The sequence below is a fragment of the Aethalodelphis obliquidens genome, unplaced genomic scaffold, assembly GCF_003676395.1.
Source record: "Aethalodelphis obliquidens isolate GAN/ISIS:26980383/991018 unplaced genomic scaffold, ASM367639v1 scaffold112, whole genome shotgun sequence".
In the NCBI taxonomy this organism is placed as follows: Eukaryota; Metazoa; Chordata; class Mammalia; order Artiodactyla; family Delphinidae; genus Aethalodelphis; species Aethalodelphis obliquidens.
Genome location: NW_020838056.1, coordinates 401,265 through 419,165, shown reverse-complemented (window position 1 = coordinate 419,165; position 17,901 = coordinate 401,265). Strand labels below are relative to the sequence as shown.

Here is a 17,901-nt window from a genome sequence, read left to right as displayed (position 1 = left end):
GTTTTTGGAAAACCTAAGGAAAATTAGGGGGTTGCTGGGGGGACTCTTATTTCTAGTATCATTATGCTTTGAGGCATATCTACGCCATCACTGGTTCTATTACCCTAATAGAAACTATCCTTCTGCAACCACGGGCATGATGGGTTGCTTATTTCTAGTAATAATTTAAGATTGTAATGCTATTTCCTAAACTATTTTGAAATCAAAACCCATTTTACAACAACTCTGACAAAGTGAAGCCAGGCCTCTTTTGGCTTTATCTGAAATCATCAGATCGACATTAAAAGGTCAAATGTGCTTCAATCTCACATACCCTGGACTGAGCCTCTTAGGCAGAAAGACAGGAAGATGATGAAATAAGAAGTTCTGCAGTTATAAAACTAATATTCTGAACTTGCAGAAAGAGTTTGCTTGCTCTTAACTCTCAAATTATAGTTTTTAAATGTCCATGTTAACGGTTATACAATTAACAGCTACAAAGAGAAACTGAACTAAACTCCAGACCCAGTGTTTTATTAGGCCAAAGGGACATTTCTGAAACCCTATACAACTATTCCCAAAGGGAGATACAGCAAAAGCCATCACAACAACAGAGTCTTCTAAATTAGATACTGTTCAGTACTCCTCCCCAATGCCTGAAGTAAGAGGCATTCCACAATCTCAAATGAACAGAGAATTCCAATTGATACCACTTTGCCCAGCCCTTTTCTTTCTTAGAACACCATTTTCAATGTCCCAAACAGAGCTCGGGCACATAAAAGAAGAGCCCCATAATTCTTTCTTCAATTTTATTAAATCTTAGATTTCTTTGGGTATTGCATTTCAGATCTGTAGACTTGAAACTTCAAGTTCTCATTTTCACAAGTGTTGGTTTAAAAAGTTTGAGAGAGAGAAAACACACTAGACAGAAGGAGAAGGCTGAACAGGCAGGAACAGAAAGATGGTAAACCTGTTTGAAGAAAAAAAAAATTCTGTATCTAATAACTAAAAATGTTGTTGCAATGTGGCAACACTGTAAGAAGTTCTCCTTGGTGATGTCTGGATATCAAAGTTTTAACATTAGCGTCTATACGAAAAGACAACCCTCAGAATGGGAGAAAATATTTGCAAACGAAGCAGCTGACAAAGGATTAATCTCCAAAATATACAAGCAGCTCATGCAGCTCAATATCAAAAAAAAAAAAAACCCAATCCAAAAATGGGCAGAAGACCTAAACAGACATTTCTCCAAAGAAGACGTACAGATTGCCAACAAACACATGAAAGGATGCTCAACATCACTAATCATTAGAGAAATGCAAATCAAAACTACAATGAGGTATCACCTCACACCGGTCAGAATGGCCATCATCCAAAAATCTACAAACAATAAATGCTGGAGAGGGTGTGGAGAAAAGTGAACCCTCTTGCACTGTTCTCGGGAACGTAAATTGATACAACCACTATGGAGAACAGTATGGAGGTTCCTTAAAAAACTAAAAATAGAACTATCATACGACCCAGCAATCCCACTACTGGGCATATACCCTGAGAAAACCATAATTCAAAAAGAGTCACATACCACGATGTTCACTGCAGCACTATTTACAATAGCCAGGACATGGAAGCAACCTAAGTGTCCATCGACAGATGAACGGATAAAGAAGATGTGGCACATATATACAATGGAATATTACTCAGCCATAAAAATAAACAAAACTGAGTTATTTGTAGTGAGGTGGATGGACCTAGGGTCTGTCATACAGAGTGAAGTAAGACAGAAAGAGAAAAACAAATACCGTATGCTAATGCATATATACGGAATCTAAAAAAAAAGATGGTTCTTACGAACCCAGGGGCAGGACAGGAATAAAGACACAGACGTAGAGAATGGACTTGAGGACACGGGGAGAGGGAAGGGTAAGCTGTGACAAAGTGAGAGAGTAGCGTTGGCATATCTACACTACCAAATGTAAAATAGATAGCTAGTGGGAAGCAGCTGCATAGCACAGGGAGATCAGCTCAGTGCTTTGCGACCACCTCGAGGGGTGGGATAGGGAGGGTGGGAGGGAGACGCAAGAGGGAGGGGATATGGGGATATATGTATACATATAGCTGATTCTCTTTGTTTTACAGCAGAAACTAACAACATTGTAAAGCAATTATACTCCAATAAAGATGTTTAAAAAAAATAGCATCTATGGATGTAAACTTTAATCCCTAATTCTCTGCATGTTAATTGGGTAACTACGTGGCATCGAACTCCTAAAAGTAAATAATCAGGGAGAAGTAAGGACTGCTATCTTGTCACTTCCCTGTCAAGGCCTAAATGTAAACAAACAACCTGTAACTGATGGAATTTTTTCTCTTAAAGATTATGAACTGTCAGGAAAAGCAAATAAAATGCATAGTAAATTTCTCAGTCTTTTACAGCCGTAGAAAAAGTTTGGAAGTAGTAGGTACACAAACTTTATCAAGTTCCTGGATTTTTTTTTTTAATTAGATGTCAACAAATTCCAACTGCAAAAGAATGTGTCATTTTTTTGGTCAACAGTCACCCAATCCCTCTTCCTAACATCACCCAACTTCCTTTTGAAGAAATACCTCTCCTGTACTGTGCTTGGTCTGTGGGACGACAAAGCAGGCACTGTGTGGGAAGCCCTCCAAACATGGAACCTGCAAGGGCCCCTGGCTCCCTTCAGAAACATCTTTCCTCCCACAGCCAAGGCTCTTGCTCAGAAATCTGAACCTTGAGTCGGGTGACAGAGAATAAAGGAACAGCTGAAGTTCACTCATTCCTTCTAGCAATGGTCCCAAGCAAGACTCCAAGAGGGTCCTGCTCCAAAGGCCCTCTGGAGCTCCCAGGTCCTGACTGTTCCAGACCTCCTCTTGGAGTCTCTGACCTTGCTCACTTCCCCTAATAAATACCCTTTATGCTTAAGTTAGGCAGAGTCAACCTGCAAAAGCGGTAAACAGTACTTGCACCGTCCAGTTCCCCTCCCTTCCTGGACACACAAAAATACTTCCCAGCTCCCCTGGAGTTGGGTGGGGCCATGTGAGTAGCTCTGACCAACTGGCTGGGTAGAAATGATGTATGTACACCTACGTGCAATTTTCCCTACTCTATTCCCCTGCCCCAGGAAACATGAAAGCATCCTGCTGAATGGAGATGCCAAGTGAGCTGGAAGCCGCCTGGAATGCTGAGGGCAGCTGCCCTCAGAGCCACCTAGGCCTGCAGCAAGAGAATTTTAAGCCTCTGAGATTTTGATGGTCTCCATTACCATATCTTTAGCGAGTCATATCCTGACTGAGATACAGCGCTGATCATCCAATTCACAGAGACCACTCTAATGATACACAGGAATGATGACGTTTTCCCATTTTAAAAGAATCACTGACAAAACAAGTCAGTAAACTACTGCACCCGTATCTTAGGGTACAAGATCGTTTGCGTGGCAGCTAAGATCTGCCGTCAACATTTATATCATGGAACTGACACCAGTGTCGCAAAGCACCAATCACCAGAAAAGCTGCGAATGAGAAGTATACTGAGAAATCTTGCTATACAGGTTAAGAAATTCAATGTCAAACTGCAATAAATCTGTAGTTCAAAACCTGATTAATCATTAAAATTCTTTTGTCCATTTCTGGCAGATGGCAGACAAAATATCCTAAAGATTCCTCCCATGGAAAGTAATTGTAAAATGCCAGATAAAATAGTTTCAAATATCCTTACAAAATCCATAGCTGAACTGGCAAAAAATTAAGGAAATCTCAAAGATAGAAACTTAAAAAATATTCAAACAGAGAGAAAACAAGAAAATAAAGAAATAGGTAAGCATTCAAGACACTTTAACCCTGCAGGCGTGTGGGTGAATCTCTGTGACCTTGAAATGACCTTTTGAAATGGAACAAGACACAAACTCTAGGGCTTACGCATGGTGTGCTATCACACAGGAAATCATTCACATTAAGTTGGTACCCCAAGGATGTACGAATAAGAAGTGAACCAGCCTGCAAGAGAGGGCAGTAAGGAACCTCAAGACCTTGGTACTGAATGAAGCAATGGGGGAAAAAAAAAAATCTTCCCTGAGAATCAAAACAAAGCAGGTCTGCAGGGCTTCCCTGGTGGCACAGTGGTTAAGGATCCACCTGCTAATGCAGGGGACAGGGGTTCGAGTCCTGGTCCGGGAAGATCCCACGTGCCGAGGGGCAACTAAGCCCGTGCGCCGCAACTACCAAGCCTGCACTCCAGAGCCCGCGAGCCACAACTACTGAGCCCATGTGCCACAACTACTGAAGCCCACACGCCTAGAGCCCGTGCTCCACAACAAGAAAAGCCACCACAATGAGAAGCCCGTGCACCGCAACGAAGAGTAGCCCCCACTCGCCGCAACTAGAGAAAGCTCGCGCTCAGCAACAAAGACCCAATGCAGCCAAAAATAAACAAAATAAATTAATTTTTTAAAAAAAGCAGGTCTGCAGCTCACAGTCACAATGCCTCTCACCTTGGAGGCCAGAGGTTCAAACACCTGGACGTTTCCTAGCTTGACCAACCGAAATGTGGCCTTAATGATGGCCTTTAATTAATGAGGTCAAAACGCTAGGATTTCACCAGCATACTGCAGAGCACTGGTTCTCAAATTTTAGTATGCAACGGAATCACTGAAGGATCTGTAAAAACACAGAAAGCTGGGCCCTGCCCTCAGAGCTTCTCATGCAGTGGGCCTGGGATGGGCACTAAGAACGTGCAACTCTAACGAGTTGCCAAGAGATGCTAATGCTGATGGCCTCAACCACACTGAGGATCACTACTGCCGGACTCCAGTGTCTGCACATTCGACTCACCTGTGAAGCTTTAAAAACTACAGCCATCTGCATCCACCCCCAGAGATTCTGGTTTAACTGGTCTGGGGTATAGCCTGGACATGAGAATTTTTAAAGCCCCCCGGGAATTCTTATGAGCCACTAAAGTTGAGAACCACTGCTACAGAGGACAGAGTCTGAAAGTTCAGGGAACTGGAAACATTGGAATGGTTCTGCAAAGTGCAATCTGCCCAGCCATCCCCCTAAACCACCTCTCCTGGGAGGGCCTAAGAAACATGCCTTGGGGGGGGTGGGCACCAGCGCCTCTGAGCAGCTCTGCAGCGGGATCCTTTATAGGTCAGAAATGACAGTGGGAAGACACACTGACGATGGAATTGGGTCTGATCACAGAGGGAGCAAAGGAATTTAGGGATAGCAAAGACCAATGGCAGCACTTAACTGTACAAGTGCCACAGTGAGTCACAGGGCAATTTGGTGATCAGAGTATTCTGACCCATTAGAATCTCAGACAGTGGTAAACTGACCATCAAATCAGCCTACAAAGGTGATACTTGACATACAGTAAGAAAATGTCTGGGTCTATTTGGGCAGAGACCTAACAAAAACCCCCGTAACAAGGACTCACAGCCTCTTATCCAGATCCCACGCCCAAGCTGGTTCACAGACCCAGAGCTCCTGGACTAAGCTGAAGTCCCCTTGAAAGAGACGCCTACAAATTGGCCACAGGTAAATGCTGTGAATCTGTCCCAGCACTCTGCTTCCCCAGAGGGTCCTCAGCCATTTACCATGACTGAGCACTGGGGAAAGGGAAGTGCTCAGACTCTCTGAACTTATTAGATACTGGCTCTGAACGAGGGTTGACCTCTGAAGCCCTAAGGTGCCACTATACTCCAGGAGTCAGAGGAGGAGCTTATTAAAGCCTGGGGCTGCGTGGAGTCTTAACCAAATCCATCTCACATCTGTCCAGTGGGCCCACACACCTAGCCCTGGTTATTTTCCTAGCCCTAGAACACACAGTGAAAAAAGATACTAATTAGCAGGATTCCCACAACAGATCCCTATTTAGAGTAGGAAGGACCAAAGTGGCAGCAACTAGAACTAGAAAACCTCCCCTGCCTGCCCACCTGATGACAGTAAACCAAAAGCAAATCATATCCATGGAGATCAACGAGTAGGGATCAGTGCCATTAAAGACTTGAGAGGTGTCGGGGCAGTGATTTCCACCACATGCCCATTTAACTTCCTGTTAGGCCAGGGCAGAATCCACTTGGGTCACGCAGAATGACTGCAGCTTTTGCAAATCTAATCAGATGGCAATGCTGATTGCAGCTGCAATTTTAGATGTGGCATCTTTACAGAAGCAAATCAATACAGCCCCTGGTACTTTCTTTTCTATGCCAATCAGTGTTAAAAAAAAAAAAAAAAGTTGTTTCTACTTGCTGAATTGCCCCTATATCAAGTCTCCCACTCTGTCATAATACGGTCCAGAGGGACCCTGATCATCTCGATACTCTGCGGGACAACATGCTATTCCATTACACCGATGATATTATGCTAACTGGACCTAGTGAGCAGCACCCTAACTTACATGCCAGAGGGTAGGAGATAAATCCTGCCACAAGTTCACGGTCTATTAACATTGGTGAAGTTCCTAGGAATCCAGTGGTCCTGGAGCATGTGATTACACTCCTTCTAAAGCGAGACAGAATTTGCTACGCCTGGCACTACCCACCACGATCAGGAGGTCCAATGATTAGCGAGCCCATCTGGACTTCAGAGGCTCCAACCATTTAGTGATCATTGATAAGGCTGCCAGTTTTGAGAGAGGCCCAAGGAGGAGTTCTGCAGCAGGTCCAGGCTTGTCTGCCAGACCCAGCAGACGTGTCGTATCACTGTCAGAACTGCCTGTGGCAGAAAGGGATGCTATTGAAAGCCCGTGGCAAGCCCCTGTAGCAGACTCATAGCACAAATGCCCCAGATTTTGGAATAAGTCTTGCCCTCCCCTCTGCCGACCGTCATTCTCCATTTGAAAAGCCATTCCTGGCTTGTTGCTGGGCCCTGGCTGAGACTGAATGCCTGCCTCCAGATACTTCGGGACCTGATCTGCCCATCATGAACCGGATGTTGCCATAAAATTGGTTATGCACAGTAGCATCTTATTTTAAAATTGAAATGGTACATAGGAGCTCAAGCCAAGCAGATTCACTCATTCACATTCCACATGCAGGCAGCTCGGACTCCCATGGTATCTGCTGTCACTGCTCGGCTGCCTCTCCCTTCCTCAGCCCATCCCCGTGACTTTCCAGGGAGTTCTACATTTCCTCCCTGCCAGGATGAAAAAGCATAAATAGACCTGGTGCACACGTGGATCTGCATGGTACTTCGGCACCAGTACCAAGTGGATGGCCACTTCAGCGCAATCCCACCCAAAGGTGGCCCAGAAGGACAGCGGTGAAAGGAAATCCTCTGAGTGGGCAGGACTTTGTTTATGGTAAATGTACATGCACTGCCCAGAGAGAGATGGACTTAGGGATGCATCTGTACCAACTCAGAAAGCAGTAGCTAATAGGCTTGCCAGGGGGTCAAATACTTAGAAAGAAAACAACTGTACTAAAAAAAAAAGTCTGGGGGAGAGAGGTATAGATGGGCTCTTGGAATGGGAACAGAGTGTAAAGACATTCACAGCCCACCATATAAATGCCCACAAGAGGGCATCACCAGTCAGCTGGAAGAGCAGAACGATCCCGCGGATGCCAGGCAGCATCCTTCACCAGCTACACTGGTGCTCGCTCAACGAGGCCATGTACAAAGAACGTGGGGGGAAGGATGGAGGCAATGCATAGGCTCAACAACATGGGCTTCTGCTCCCCAAGGCTGACCTGGCTACTGCCACTGCTGGGTGCCCAACCTGCCATGAACAGAGGCCAATACTGAGCCATGATACAGTTCCATTCCCTGGAGGGCCTGGCCGGCCGGCCAGCAGCAGATTGACTACACTAGAACCCTCTGATCATGGAGGGGACAGCACTGTGCCCTCACAGGAAGAGATGCCCATTCCAGGTACGGATCAGCCATCCTTGCCCCTGCACTTGTGCCAACTCCACGATCCACGGTCCTGCCCCTTTCAATCAGCCTCCCAAACGCATCTCCTTCTGGGCTCCAGGAACCACATGCATCCCAACCCACTTCTTTTCTTTTTCTTTTTTTTTTGTTTGGTCACACCACACAGCATTCGGGATCCTAGTTCCCTGGCCAGGGACTGAACCCAGGCCACAGCAGTGAAAGTGCCAAGTCCTAACCGCTGGTCCGCCAGGGAGTTCCCCAACCCACTTATTCCTTCGGGACCGAAAGGTGAGAACAATTCTACTATTACCAACCCTGGAAAATGGCACCATCCCTTGTACTCAATCACCCCTTTGTAAATAAACCATCATTGAATAATCCCAATTGGAGTGTGCCACAGGGTAGGGAGGGTGAATGGTAGTCCCCTTTGAAAAGCTTCACTTTCCAGTTTTTCCTTATCACCTTGTGAAATCAATTAATACTGAAAATGACAGGTTCACCCCAATAGCTGGATTCATCCTTTCCACCTTAGAAAAGAATGGTGGAACCCCATATCGTACAGTTAGACTGACCAATTAATTAGTTGTCAGGCTTCATTTTGAGCAATGGCCTTTTAAGCCTTCACAAACTACTGGTTTTATAGTTTTGAGTTAGTCTTACTCAAATTTTTTAAAAAGGGAAAGAAACTGCTGGAATCACCAGGGACACAGAATTCGTATGTCATCTCAGTATCAGAGAATCAGCCTCTGAATCCCACTTCTTGACTACTCCTCAAGCATCGATGTACACAGATGGCAACTGGGTGGCAGAGGCTAAGGAGAGGGGTGCAAAGTAGACACTGGCAGCCTGCAGAGGCCTCCAGCGAGAATCCACCTACGGAGACGAGAACAGCAATGCTGCCCTAACACGTGCCTTTTTCCCAACATAGGGTACTACAGTCACAATTCTTGGCAGCCACACCAGAAAGAGAGGCATATACCCTCCTTCCACTCTTCTCTGCTTCCTTCTGGTGACCACAAACTAAACCTGACACAGACAGAGGAAGAGGCCATTCCAGGCCAGGCAGAAGAAACCAAGCCAGACATATATTCCAGGTATGGCCACACGGTGGCAGGTCCCCTCTTCTGTATCTAATGTAAGCATCTACTGGGGGGCAAAGGAGATATTTATTTATTTATTTATTTATTTATTTATTGAGGGTTAAATGACATTTTACTTGGGAAGAGCAGAAGACAATCATGCTCACGACATAAATGTTTCCCTAAGAGGTCAAGTTACCATTGTCCTTCATTAAAATTCTTTTCGATGTATAATAATTTAAAAGTTATGGCACAAAGACATAGCTCCAATACCGTAGTTCTGAGCTTGCTATATACAACTAGTATTATTTACTTGTCACAATATTCCTTTTTTTTTTTTTGCGGTACGCGGGCCTCTCACTGTTGTGGCCTCTCCCGTTGCGGAGCACAGGCTCCGGACGCGCAGGCTCAGTGGCCATGGCTCACGGGCCCAGCTGCTCCGTGGCATGTGGGATCTTCCCGGACCGGGGCACGAACCCGTGTCCCCTGCATCGGCAGGCGGACTCTCAATCACTGCACCACCAGGGAAGCCCGTCACTATATTCTTAATGTCATCTTTTCCACACTCCTCAAATAGAAATATAAGGGAAGCTCATTTTTAAATTGCATTTTTCTGCTTCAGGAATCAGCTCTCATTTCGTGTTCTCTGCAATTCTTTCCATCACCAATTCTCTTCCCATGTTTCTTTCATCTAACAGAAAATTAAATGTGATGCTTTGCTAGGTTCCCAAGGATTACTAAATTATATCACATTCAAATATATAAGCCTCACAACTGCTGTCCTAAAAATATTATAACAAAGGTATGTTCATAGTCCAGGTAAAATGAGCATAAAAATTAGTCAGAGCAGCAAACACAGAGGCTGAAAATTGTTCTACAAGATGTCAGGTAAGAAATTAAATGAATTCTATTATTATAAGAAATTAGGAAGCATGCCTTTTAAATATCCTTTGATGTGAGATGTTTAATTTGTATGCAAAAGTGATTCAAATATGGCAATTCCCCAAACGATACGCACTTCAGCACCATGGCTTAATATAATAAACCCAGAACGTTTCACTTCGTTCTACACAAAGGTATGAATATTATTCAACCCTTGCTTTATTATTTAACAAATCTGTCTCTCATGCTGTCCATAAAGTAACAGAAAAAGAAGTTTGTTTAGCAGAAAGTTACAAGGGCAAATTCACTGAAACTAACCACGAGGAAGAATTATAAATGAGAATCAGTCCCAGCTCAGGCCCTCAAACAAGCCAGAAACGGTCGCGCAGTGCCTGGTGTGAAAGATGGCGTCTTACAGCCGCTCAGCACAGAAACTGCTGAGGATGCTACACTGAGGCAGCAGTGGGGTACAAAGCACCCTGCGGGGCCATCTGATACCTGTGAAAAGGGGGGAAATATAAGCCCAACAAGGTAGAGGTAGTTTTTTCAGGAAAGCACCTAGCACCATTTTCACAAATTACCATCAACAAGAAAATCCTGCTCAAATGCAGGTTTTAGAAAGAAAAGTATTCACAAAAACATGGCTAACTAATTCATTAAGAGCTCTTCCCACCGGCAACATTTTGACTAGTGCTCTGTGTTTGGCCGTAACACAAACCCTCACACAGGCGGCACTGCTGTTAAGCGAGTCCTTATGGTGGGCCAAATTTATCAATAGCACTTTATCCAAAGAAGAGAGAGATCGTTTTCCCTGAGATTTATGTGGAAAACCTACGTCTCTCTCTGTTTCCTGTTGCCCTGCCAAGCAGCAAACATCCTTAGCCGAACTCAAAGTGTATTCTGAGGCTGGGTGAGGCTGCGTTCCTCCTCACTCCTGCTGATGCTCTCACACCCTCTGTCCTGACCAAGGGCCTGTGATTCTGAGTCTCCCATCATCTTATCACACTGTCCTCTCTCCTCAGTGCCCTTGGCTACTGACCCCCCTGTTCATGCTTCTTGTCCACTGAGGACACGGCTTCCTTCCTGGTTCACCACCTTCCTCCCCACCTATACTCCTGTCCTCGCTTTCAGCCAAGTGGATGTCCCTATGGGAGACACACTGGAACCCTGACCACACAACGGTCCCTTGAGCTCAGAACACTTGGTCCCTTGACCTGTTCCTCTACCACGACTCATCCACAGTCACACCCAGAACCCTCACAGTATCCCCAATACTTCTCCAATTCAGACACCCTCTCACCTTCACTCATACCTCTCTCAAGCTTCCTTATTCAAAGCCCTTCAGCAATATTCCTTTAAACACCCAAGCCAATGATCCCACCACCTTCTCACAGTCTTTCTTTACATGCTTTCCTACATAGACTGGCTTCTGAACAGAAAAGACCTAAAACTGTAAGGCCTTAGGCAAGAGGGTTTGGAAATGACCACTCTCCCCCCTCAACAGACTCAAGTCCTCCCTTAATTAAAGACCCAACTATCTTCTGGAGAACATCACACAACTAGGCAGATTGTGATAAACAATTTAAGGTGAAACAAACCGAACTTGGTTTCTGTGCTTTATTCTCTTTCCCATTCTCTGAAATGACAACTTCATATCTTCTCCTCCACCTCTTTCTGGTGGTGACCTTGAGGTACTCCATTGTCAGAAGCCATTAGATACAAGATCCCTCATTCTCCCACCACCAAATCATACCCCCCACTCCACCTCCATTTATTAATCCTTTCTTCCTGTGACAGTGAATCGTGTCCTTTCTGATTTAAGGACAATTACCCTGTTATCATTCATGCTATGTTGCCCGTCTTGTACCTTCTCATAAAGCTAAGTAAACGTGATGTTGAGTAAATATAAACATATATCAATGTATATACTGTTATGTATGTGTACACACACACACACACACACACACACACACACTAATATATGGGCAGGGTGGTGGTTGAAATCACCAATGAACTCATAGAAGCCCAGAGCTGTTTGGAGCGGAAGGTTTTTTATTAATGTATTCACACACATAGGGTTCTCCAAATTTTTCTGTCTTCTATCAGTTCCAGAAAGTTGTGTTATTCGGACGACTTGTCCATTTAAGCTGTCAAGTAAGTAGGCATAAAGCTATTCATATTACCCCCTTAGTACCCTGAGTGCTGAATCTACTCCCTTGCTGTCTCCCTTTTAGTCCTGACATGGCTTATTTGTATTTTCTCTTTATTTTCTTTTGATCAATTTGGCTACAAGTTTAATAAGTTTATCAACATATGAACTACCAGTTTTACTGGTTTTTATATACTTTTACTTTTCCAGTTCATTGACTTCAGCTCTTATTTTTTAGTATTTCCTTTATTTTAATTGCACTGGGTTGAATTTGCTTTCCTTTTCCTAAACTTTTTTTTTAATAAATTTATTTATTTTATTTATTTATTTTTGGCTGCATTGGGTCTTTGTTGCTGCACATGGACTTTCTCTAGTTGCAGTGAGCGGGGGCTACTCTTCATTGTGGTGCACGGTCTTCTCATTGCAGTGGCTTCTCTTGTTGCAGAGCATGGGCTCTAGGTGCGTGGGCTTCATTAGTTGTGGCACGCAGGCTCAGCAGTTGTGGCTCGTGGGCTCTAGAGCACAGGCTCAGTAGTTGTGGCACATGGGCTTAGTTGCTCTGCGGCATGTGGGATCTTCCCAGACCAGGGCTCGAACCTGTGTCCCCTACATTGGCAGGTGGATTCTTAACCACTGCGCCACCAGGGAAGCCCTAAACTTCCTAAATTGGAACTTAGAACATTCTTGATTTCTCATATAGTGGTTCTCAAAGTACAGTCCTGGAACCAGCAGCAGTACAAAGTCATCTAGGAATCTATTAAGATACAAATTGTGCCCCACTCCAGTCCTACTGAATGAGAAACTCTGTAGGTGAGGTCCAACAATCTGCATCCTAACAAGCCTTCCAGGCAACTGGGATATGTGTTCGGCTTTTCATAGCTAGTGCTCTACTCTGAGCATTTAAAGCTGTGGACTATTTCCCTCTCACTCCCACTTCAACAGCATCACAAAACTCTTGATGTGTTAGGTGTCCATTATCATTCAGTTTAAAATTTACCTAAATCCTCTTCAGAGTTTTTCGTTAACACATGAGTTACTGTTGGTGGGAATGTAAACTGGTACAGCCACCAAGGAGGAGAGTATGGAGGGTCCTTGAAAAACTAAAATTAGAGTTACCACTGTGATCCAGCAATCCCACTCCTGGGCATGTATCTGGAGAAAACTAATTCGAAAAGACACATGCAGCACTATTACAATTCACTGCAGCACTGCTTACAATAGCCAAGACATGGAAACTACCTAAATGTCCATCAACAGAAGAATGGATAAAGAAGATGTAGAATGTGTATACAATGGAATATTACTCAGCCATAAAAAAGGAATGAAATAATGCCATTTGCAGCAACAGAGATGGACCTAGAGATGATCATACTAAGTTAAAGACAGATATGATATCGCTCATACATGGAATTAACAAAAAAAGATACAAATGAACTTATTTGCAAAACAGAAAGAGACTCACAGACATAAAAAACAAACTCATGCTTACCAAAGGGGAAAGGGGTGGGGGATAATTTAGGAGTCCAGGACTAGCATATATACACTCCTACATATAAAATAGATAACCAACAAGGACCAATACAGCACAGGGAACTATACTGAATATTTTGTAATAACCTATGAGAAAAGAATCTGACAAAGAATAGATATATATTATGTATAACTGAATCACTGTGCTGTACACCTGAAACACAACAGTGTCAATCAACTATACTTCAATAAAAATAAATCATGAAACTGATGGAAAAAGAGGGAAAAAAATGAGTTACTCAAAAGTATTTTGCTTAATTTCTAAATATTTGAGGGATTTTCTAGATTTCCTCTTATTAACTTCTAAATTCCATCGTCGTCAGAGAATATATTCTAAATGATTTTAATCCTTTGTTGTTAAGGTATGTTTAACGGCTGACTTTATGGTCTTAGTGAATATTCAGTGTGCATTTTAAATGAATGTAAATATTTTACAGTTGTTCAAATTAGTATTCTATAAATGTCAATTATTTCAATTTCATTCATATCATTCAAATCTTCTGTGTTCTGACTTTGTCTTGCTTGTTTAAAACTTACCCAACAATAACAGATTTGTCTGCTTCTTTTAGTTCTGTCAATTTTCCCTTCATTTATTTTAAAGTGCTCTTGGTTGGTGCCTACAAATTCAGGATTGTTAATGTTTTCTAAAAAATTGAAACTCTCATTATGAAACACCCATCTTTATCTCTAGTGTAACTCCCTTACTATATACTTTGTTATTAACATAGCCATGCAGCTTTCTTGTTTTCAGTGTTTCCATGGTATATCTTTTTCCATGTTGTTAGTCTATCTTCATGTTTAAAGTATGGCTTATGTAACTACATATAGCTAGGCTTCTCCTTCTAATCCACTATGACAATCTGTGCCTTTTGACTCAAGTATCTAGGCCACTGAACTTTAATGTAATTATTAATGTGGTATGGTTTAAGTCTATCATCTTGCTATTTGCTTTCTATTTGTCCCATTTGATCTTTCTCCCTTTAATCTTCCTTTCCCGACTTATTTTTGATTGAGTATTAATTTAGAATTGCATTTCATTGCTTCTACTGACCAAATTAGCTATAGCTCTTTGTTTACGTTTTTACTGGATACTCTTCAGGTTACGATAGCATCCGTTAAGTAATCACATTTCACCTTAAATCAACATTACCTATTTCACATACAATGCAAAAACACATACAATGTGTACATACAACATAATACACACATAAAATATAGAATGAGATAGAAAAAAATTTTGATGGGATAATTGTGGAAAAGTTTCCAAAAGTTTCTGAGGTCCTTGGCTAACTTGGAGGCTGTGTGTGCGCGTTGAGTGAAACTCCCTGGACCCCAGCAGAAAGCAGTGAGTGAGAGGTCAAAGAGGAGCAGGAATTTCAACAGTTGCTCAGTGTGCTGGGGAGATGGAGTTTGGAGGTCAAGTCCCACCAAGTTAAGTGGTGGGACTCAGTTCCTTGATCCAGGAAGACTGTTGGGTTCTACTTGAACCCTGTTCCCCTGTGTGAACTCAGAGCACCTGCCTGAAGATAAGCCAGTTAAAAACACAGCTCACACAGCTTCCTTTCTTTCAAGTTGTGTGTCCCCTCTAGCTTCTACCTACTTCCGTTTTTATAATCTGTCCAGATTCATTATCATTATTGGCAGAAGCTTCTCAACCATGACCAGAACCAGAACTCCAACCCAGGTCTTATTTTTATGTTAATTTCTCAGTTGGGAAGAAGTATAAATGCATACTCCAAACATTAATGAACTCAAAACACCGTGGTTACAAACTTATATGAAAACTTTTTTTAACCTTTCTAGAGCTGAAGATAAAATCAACAAGCTTGCTTGTTATCTCCCCGTGTAGATAAATGGATTGCTCCTCTTTTTATTCTCCCTGCAAAATTCCCCTTTTACTACAGGGATAGCTCTTCAAGAGCCTTAGTTCCAACTAACGCGCACTGGGGAACCGAAGGCCTCATCTACTGTTCTTAGGTTCTACCAGATCTCAAAATTAACAGCAATAACCACCACCCTGCTCTGCCTCAGACAGCCTCAAAGTCTTACCATTTCAGATTTCAGCTCCCCATTTCTGACTTTCGAGAATTTCCCTTTCTTGTGTACCTAAGTATTTTACAAATCTTTTTGTTACATTTTATCCTGAATTTCTAGATATTTATTTTGCTGTGGGAGGATTTCCAGGTAATCTAAGTAGCTAAGTTTTTATAATTAGAAAACCAAAGATTTCCCTTGTGGTCCAGTGGCTAAGACTCCGTGCTCCCAAAGCAGGGGGCCAGGGTTTGATCCCTGGTCAGGGAACTAGATCACGCCACACCTAAAGACCCCGTGTGCCACACCTAAGACCGGCTCAGACAAATAAATAAATAAATAAATAAATAAATGCAATATTTTTTAAAGAAGAAAACCATACGTTATTTTATAATTAGAAAAAAGCATAATAAATGCTACATGGGGAAAACTCTAGGTAAAAACAATTTCATTTATGTACATAAAATATGTACATCCCCAAAAAGTGCAACAAGTATCATCTGTTCTTCAAAACAGCTGTAAGTTGGAAATGAGGACTGTGGAAAATAAGGACCATGACTGAGCTTGCCATGTGCAGTTGTTCCAGTAATGAAAAGCTACAGCATGCAAGGCGCCGGGACAGCGGAGGAAGTGGTGCAATTGTGCAGCTTAATAGAGAGCAAGAGCCCAAAGTGGAGCACGCTACACCACAACCTCTAAAACAGATGCCAGAACAGCCAACTGTCCCTAAATACAGTTCATCATGTCCCGTGTTTAGAGTTCCACAAGTACACAATGTTCAGAGAGAACTAAGTTGACTAATGCTTCAAATCACCATATATCTACTGCTTAACATAAAGTTCAAGTCTAAAACCAATTCAGTAGAAGGCTGAATAACAGTGTCAATATTCTTAAATCAAGAATTCAGAGAAGATTTCATCTTTTGAGCAACTAAATCACAAGATGTGATTATCCTACCAAAAAAAAAAATTAGGACATAAAAAGCAAAATAAACTTGAAAATTAGATGAATTTCAAAACAGCAATGGCAATAATAATGTTGCATAGCACGATGAACTTAGTGAATTAATCTGTTGAAAATGAAATGAGAAAAACGCAATGGCAATTAACGACAGCTAATACATTGACATGTCATGAACTAACTAAAATTGTGCATTTCAATTTAGAAAAAGGTTAAAACGAGCGAGTTACAATCTCTATAACTTTTCAAATTATTTCCTTATTGTATACTTAACTTGGCACTGAAAGTGACACTGCAAAGGAAAAAGATGTAACTTCACAATGGAGATATACAGCATCACCTCTTTTACGTGATCCAAGTAAGTACAATTAATAGGGTACAAACACCATATGCTTCCTGATATGACGAAATATGAAGCACCCAACATCACCTATGATATAGTCTTACAAAAAAAAAAAAAAAAAAACTTTAACCTGAATCTAATTAAACCTCCAAACCTAACTTACAGTTTATAGGAAATGTAGGAACTAGAAAATCAAGTTTCATGATACTAAGAAAAAGCAAGTAGACAAATGTGGAACATTCCACAAGACAACTGGCTTGGGCTTTTCAAGAACTCAATGTCTTGGGGGGAAAAATGGGGAGACAAATCCAGAAGAAATATTAGCAAAAAGAATCCAACGGTGCATTATAAAGATGTTACTACATCATGACTCAAGTAGAGTTACTTTGAAAAATGCTAGGGTGGTTTAATTTTAGGGTTGCCACTGATATAATCCACCTATTAACAGAGATAGGAATAAAACCCATCAATCACCTCTATAGATATCATATAACCAATTCAATACTCATTCATGTTAAAAATAAAGAACTTGGTAGAGACTAATTTAACGTGATTTTATACCAAAACCAAGTATTAATGAGAATACAAATCACTGAAAATTCTCTTTCATTGGTGAAAGGATTTTAAGTTTATACAACTGTTTTGGAAAACAGTTTAGATTACCCTCTAAAGTTGAACATACACGTACCCTATGACCTAGCAACTCTAACTCCTAGGTTTATCTAACAGAAAGTTCACATAAGTGCATCAAAATGTTTTTACAAGATCTATTTATAATAGCCAAATATGGCAAACAACCCAAATGTCCATCACTAGTGGTGTGGTACTGTAAAGGAACTAGACACCTAAAACAAGGATGAATTTCACACATGACACGTAACAAAATAAGCCAGATACCAAAGAACACGTCATATGATTCAATTTAAATAAAATTCAGAAACAGGCAAAATAATCACAGTACCAGAGCGTATGGTAGTAGATACCTTTAGAGCAAAGGGAGAGACTAGCGACTGAGAACCAGAAGGTACGGTAGTAGATACCTTTAGAGCAAAGGGAGA

The 17,901-nt window shown here is 42.0% G+C and overlaps 1 protein-coding gene across 9 annotated transcripts in view; it reads right to left on the bottom strand.

Annotated features, from left to right (window-relative positions):
- Positions 1-17,901, bottom strand: part of ULK4 (unc-51 like kinase 4) — a 523,006-nt gene that overhangs the window by 438,982 nt on the left and 66,123 nt on the right. The window lies entirely within an intron of this gene.